Consider the following 6,607-nt stretch of genomic DNA (forward strand, 5'->3'; position numbering starts at 1 on the left):
CAGTTGAGGTGTTAATGCTCCTTTTTGCTGGATGTAAAACAAAACCTCTTAACCTCTGTTCATTGTCCCCAGCTGCTCTTACCAAAGCTTTGAAGGGGAATTATACTCCAGGCAGCTACTAGTGGTAAAGGAAACAATCTCCCATAATCCACTCCTCACCCCAGCCTTTCCCCTCTACACTATCTGGCACCCACACATTTTATAGCTGTAAAGTACCTGCCCCAAAAAAATACGACGTTATGGGAGCAAAATAGTATTTACATCTAGATTAGATTTTACAATCTTTGTACTTAACGTAGAAGACAATTTCTTCTATAGCAACAAGTTTTCCTTCCTAATTTATTTTCTCTTGGTCTAATATTAAAATATTTTTATATTACTTTAACACACTTACTTGATGGGCAGTGGGAAAAAGTCACCCTGGCACATGTGCGTGTGAGTGGTGAAGGAAAGCTAACCTAAAATCAGAAAAGGGAGAGCTGGCAAGATATTTGGTAAACGTAGGCCCTTAACTCCTGTAGCTTCAGCCCTTGTCCCTGTTCTTGCTAAAAATTGGGATGAAATGAAACTGCCTTAATGTTTAAATATTCTCCTGAGTCGAGTGATTTTCTACATTGGCAAGGATTACACTGAGCTAAGCATACTCTAACCTGGTCTCCTAGCAACAAATATTAATGAGATGATAGGCTAGGGCTAAGTGATACAGTCCATTACCTAGGAAAAAAGCAAAATGGACTTAACATAGAGATCAAACCCAAAGAGATACTCACCTAATTCCTCTGAGTTACCTAATAATAGACCACACACTCAGAGAGAAGTCACACTGGCCCCAGTGCTCCACTTTTATATATATATATATGGCTAATATGCTAAGTGTCCCTCCACCCATCTGACCAGTTGCTATGATGAACACTGACCACCAGGGTGCAGAGGCTCAACACAGGAGCTGCCAAGCTGCAGTGACTTGGCAGCGGTGGTTCTCAGGTGACACACCCCGAAACCAGAGAGGAGGGAGCCTGATTCCTCGTAGGGCCACACGATTCCACCTTCGGCCATGGGTTATGTTGTTGCTGGGGCACTGTTGGCCCCGAATCTGGTTTACTACACACTTGTGTTTGCATTCCACACCCTGTGTGACAGCAACTTTACAGAGTGCCCTCTCGTACTCGGGACCCCTCAGAGGACATCGGAGAGCAGGTTTCGGCCTGATCCCCGCAGGCCAGGCTGAGGGACCCCACCTGCTGGAGGGACCCCTGCTCACTCCGAAGACACCGTTGACCCTAGGTGCGACCGGCTGGGGAGGGACCTCAGGAGGTTGGCTCCAGGGCGTGTCTGGCCCTGTCTTGCCCAGTCCCGCTCTGCCAGCCACCTTCTAATTAATTTCCTTTCAATGTGCATGAATCCATGCACCGGGTCACTAGTATAAATATGAAAATAATGTCTTTACATGCATATAGTGCTTTATAGTTTAGAATGTGTTTCATATTTTATAGATGAATAAGTTGAAACAAATGACTTGCTAAAAGCGGAAACAACCTAAGTGTTCATCAGTTGATGAATGGGTAAATAAAAATGGTATATCCATACCATGGGATATTATTTGGCAATAAAAAGGAATGAAGTATGAATATATGTCACAATATGGATGAGCCTTGAAAACATGCTAAGTGAAAGAAGTCATCCATGAAAACATACATACTGTATGATTCCATATTTATGAAATGCCCAGAATAGGCAAATATTCTATAGAAACAAAATAGATAAGTGTCTTCCTAGGGCTGGAGGTTGGGGGAAGTGGAGAATGACTACTAATGGGTATGGAGTTTCTTTGGGAGAGAAAATGTTCTAGCTCTAGCCAGTTTGGCTCAGTGGATAGAGTGTTGGCCTGCGGACTGAAGGGTCCCAGGTTCAATTCTGGTCAAGGGCATATGCCGGGGTTGTGGGCTCGATCTCCAGTAGGGGACGGGCAGGAGGCAGCCCATCAATGATTCTCTCTCATCATTGATGTTTCTACCTCTCTCTCCCCCTCCCTTCCTCTCTGAAATCAATAAAAATATTTTTTTAAAAGAAAATGTTCTAAAATGTATTGTGGAGATGGTTGCACAACTCTCTGAATGTACTAAAAACCAGTGAATTTACACTTCAAATGGGAGAATTGTATGCTATGTGAATTATATCTCAAGTTGTTATATTATTTAAAAGGTTTTTAAAAAACTTGCTAAGGTCATACATTGGCTCATGGTAGGATGTCTTAAATAACATACTGCACAGAGCAAACTCAACAGTTGAACTTGGTTAGAGTACACTCATCTCAGTTGAACTCACTGCCACAACAGTGTTGGGGTCTCCCCTGCCTTGGGCTGGAGACAGCAGCTTCAGTTGTGATTAACAGGGTCAGGGCAATTAGTGGCCAGCAGCGTTAGTGGTCTCTAGGAATATCTATTCTGTGAAGATGAATGTATCCAATAAACTTGGGGGAAAGAGCCACCAGCCCACAAATCCCAGGTAATCATATTAAGGGATCCAGCCTGCTCTGTCTAATGTTATTACTTTCTCACTGTGGAAAGAAAGAATATGACACTCCAGGGAATTAAGTCTATTGTTTATTCAGTCAATCAACATTTATTGAGCACCCATAGTGTGCAGAACTAGTATAGGGTCAGGATTACAAAAATAGAAGATAAGTTCTTCCTTTGAAGGATCTACAAGATTAATGAAGACGTTCTCTCTCCCCTAAGGGGAACTGCTGGAGTAGAGAGTCTCAGTTTTCAGGGGGTCTGCTAATATGGAGAAAAGAGATAGCCACCCACAAAGCAATTTAAGGACACAAAGATAAGGGAAGTCTTCTTGCAAACTGAGGACATAGAGCTATGAGACCTAATGGTTAATTAAATTCTAATCAAAGCCCAAGTTAATGATGTCTTATAAGAGTGTGCTTTGGAAGAGGTTGAGAAATAGAAATGACAGATAAGCCCGGCCGGTGTGGCTCAGTGGTTGAACATCGACCTATGAACCAGGAGGTCACAGTTTAATTCCCAGTCAGGACACAGGCCCGGGTTGTAGGCTTGATCCCCAGTGTGGAACATGCAGGAGGCATCTGATCAATGACTCGGTCCCATCATTGATGTTTCTATCTCTCTCTCCCTCCCTTCCTCTCTGAAATCAATAAAAATCTATTTTTAAATTAAAAAAGCACTTTAAATTACATACTAAATATTGTGCTTAGCATTCTTAGAATTCCACAATTATAGAAATGGAGACTAGGCTAGTGGTTGCTAGGGGTTAAGTCAAGGCGAGGAGAGGGAGAAGAGAGGTGGGTGTGGCATAAAAGGCTACCCAAGGGGTCCTTCTGATATAACTATATCTCCGCTATGCTGGTGGATACACAAACCTGCACACGATAAACTCCATGGTACACACGGGTGAGAACCAGTGAACCGGGAAATCTGGTGGATTGTAATAAAGTTTTACAAGGTATTGGGGGAAATGCAATAAAGGGTACGTGGAATCTCTGTACTACTTACAACTGCATATGAATCTACAATTATCTCAAAATTTAAAATTTAATTAAGAAAGAATAGGAGCTTCGAAAGAGCATGTCCAGATGAGGGAATTACCCCCATCCACGCGATGAGAGCACGGTGTTCCCACTGGGGCACAATGGGAGAGGAGGCGGGAAAGTCAGTCTGGGAGGAGCCTTGTATCCTGTTCGGAGGAATGATCTGGACTTGGCCCTACTGTAGGTAATAACGAGCTTTTGAGGTTTCTTAACAGGGGAGTGGAGAAATCGGATTTGTATTCCAGGATGGTCCCTGTGGTTCCAGGTTGTAGAAGCACTGTGGAGAGTGAATTGGGTGCCTCCTGCTGAATTCGGTTATTCCCGCCTAATCTTCAAGCAGCACAATCTAGTCCCTACTTACAAAGTCCTCTGTGCTTTTGGAATTAAATGGTCAATTCCCTGGCATCCGCCAGTGGGCCCTGAACACGTCTGACCAAATATCCGGCTTGCCACGCTGTGCTTCCTGACAGTTGCTTCCTGTTGTCAGCCTGTGGGAGCCCTGGGGACACACCTTCATGTGAACAGCATCTCAGAATAGATGGGGAAGGGAAAACCAATGCAAACATGTGACCAAATATACTGCAAAAGGAGCAGGAAATTGTTTTCAATCTTTGTGCGTTTGCTCCCTGCCATTGGATGGGAAAGGCATTTTCCAATTGCACTTCTTTTTCTTTGGATGTGTGCCTGTCTTGTTCCTCTGATCAGCTCCCAGGAACAGGGACAGACTCTGTTCTCTGTTCCTTGACCTCATTGCAAATCTCTGACTCCAGGAGTCATCATGCATTATATTATTTAAACCCAACATGCATTCAGCGTTTACTATAAACACTATTGCCATCCCCTTTTATAGAGGAGCGGGCCAAGGCTTAGTGAGGATGAGGACTTGAGGAAGGTTTGCAGCCACAGGAGGCCAGGCTGCACCTGGGTTTAGGTTTCTAACACTACTGTTGGGGAAACAGCAACCCCTGCTGTGGGGAATGGGGCGGGGTGGGCCCCCCCCCCCCCAAATAGAGAGGGGGGCGAGTCTAACTTCCTCTCTCCCAGCCATTCTGTGCTCTCTGCAACCAAGTTCATAGTCCAGGAAATTCTCTGAAGATGACAAAGACTCTGAAATTTTCCCTGAAGTTAAGAACTGTTTGGGGGGAAGGGGAGCTCCCCCACTATTTGCCATCCCTTCAGCTGATGCTCAGTAACTCTTTATATTTTTTATTTTTTTTTTTTATTGATTTCAGAGAGGAAGGGAGAGGGTAGAGAGAAATATCAATGATGAGAGAGAATCATCGATTAGCTGCCTCCTGCATGCCCCTCACCAGGGATAAAGCCCACAACCTGGGTATGTGCCCTGACAGGGAATCGAACCGTGACCTCCTGGTTCATAGGTCGATGCTCAACCACTGAGCAACACTGGTCAGGCTCAGTAACTATTTGCTAGTAGCCAGGCTTTCCAGTTTACCATCAAGTCAGGATAAATCCTCCTAAAGAAGCCTAGTGACATTCAGGCCCAGATCCTGGCCAATCCTCCATGGGGGAGAAGCGGGGCGCAGCCCTGCCACCTCACCTCTCCCTTCCTTTCTTTCTTCCTTCCAAGAGTGTTTGCAGCTCAACTCCCTCTCAGCCAAAGAGAAGCAACTGGTAATGTTAAGCAGGAGAGAGGTTTAGGTAAGGGGCTTAAACAGAAATTGACTCCGGTCCAGGAAATAGTTAGTTATACAGTAAATGGGCAGCTTGGCAAGGCAGGTGCTCCGTCTCCTGCTGGTAAACCGCAGGTAATGCCAAACAGCATCTGTTTATCAACTGTCATGGATTCAGGAAGCCAAACAGACCCACCTGCCCATCACCCATCACCAGGGCATCTCCTCCAGGCGGGGCCTTCCGAAATGACCACCCCTGAGATGAAAATGCTCCTGGGAGGAAACTGAGGAGGCGCTTTTACTATTTGCTCAGGCTTCACACCCTTCATTGTTAGGAAATTCTTCCTGTAGCCAACTCCAGTCTCTGGAAACCTAAATACAGGCTGAACAATAGGGCTGTTTTTGTTGTTCCCTATCTGCTCTTTAATATCTCCTTTTAAAATAAGAGGCCTTGCCCTAGCTGGTTTGGCTCAGTGGATAGAGCGTCGGCCTGCAGACTGAAGGGTCCCAAGTTCAATTCCAGTCAAGGGTACACATGCCTGGGTTGTGGGCTCTGTCCCCAGTAGGGGGTGTGCAGGAGGCAGCAGATCAATGATTCTCTCTCATCACTGATATTTCTATCTCTCCCTCTCCCTTCCTCTCTGAAATCAATAAAAATATACACTGAGTGGCCATATTATTATGATCTCTAAACACATAATAATCTGGCCCTAACCGGTTTGGCTCAGTGGATAGAGCATTGGCCTGCGGACTGAAGGGTCCCAGGTTCGATTCCGGTCAAGGGCATGTACCTTGGTTGTGGGCACATCCCCAGTAGGGGGTGTGCAGGAGGCAGCTGATCTATGTTTCTGTCTCATCGATGTTTCTAACTCTCTATCCCTCTCCCTTCCTCTCTGTAAAAAATCAATGAAATATATTTTTTTAAATGCATAGTAATCTGGCCACTCAGTGTATATCCTATATAATAAAAGGCTAATATGCAAATTGTCCCCTCGACCAGGAGTTCTACCAGCAGGCAGGCCGGCCAACCACCCGCCCATGTCCCCTCCCCCTGGCCAGGCTGGCGGGACCCCACCCATGCACGAATTCATGCACCGGGCCTCTAATATATATATACATACATACATACATACATACATATACACACACACACACACACACATACTGAGTGGCCAGGTTATTATGCATTCAGAGATCATAATAATCTGGCCACTCAGTGTATATTTTTTTAAAAAAGAATAGGGAGAGGAGAAGTCTTGGACATAATGGAGTACTCCAAGTGACATGGAGGTCAAGGTAACATTAAATAAATTGCCATGAACTGGCTTAAAAAAAAAAAAGAGGCCTTCAATGCTTGTGTGATAAGCACGGTGTTAAACACTTTATATTTGGTCACTTTAATCCCCACAACAAACCA

Source organism: Plecotus auritus, assembly GCF_963455305.1.
Source record: "Plecotus auritus genome assembly, chromosome: 7".
NCBI classification, from domain to species: domain Eukaryota; kingdom Metazoa; phylum Chordata; class Mammalia; order Chiroptera; family Vespertilionidae; genus Plecotus; species Plecotus auritus.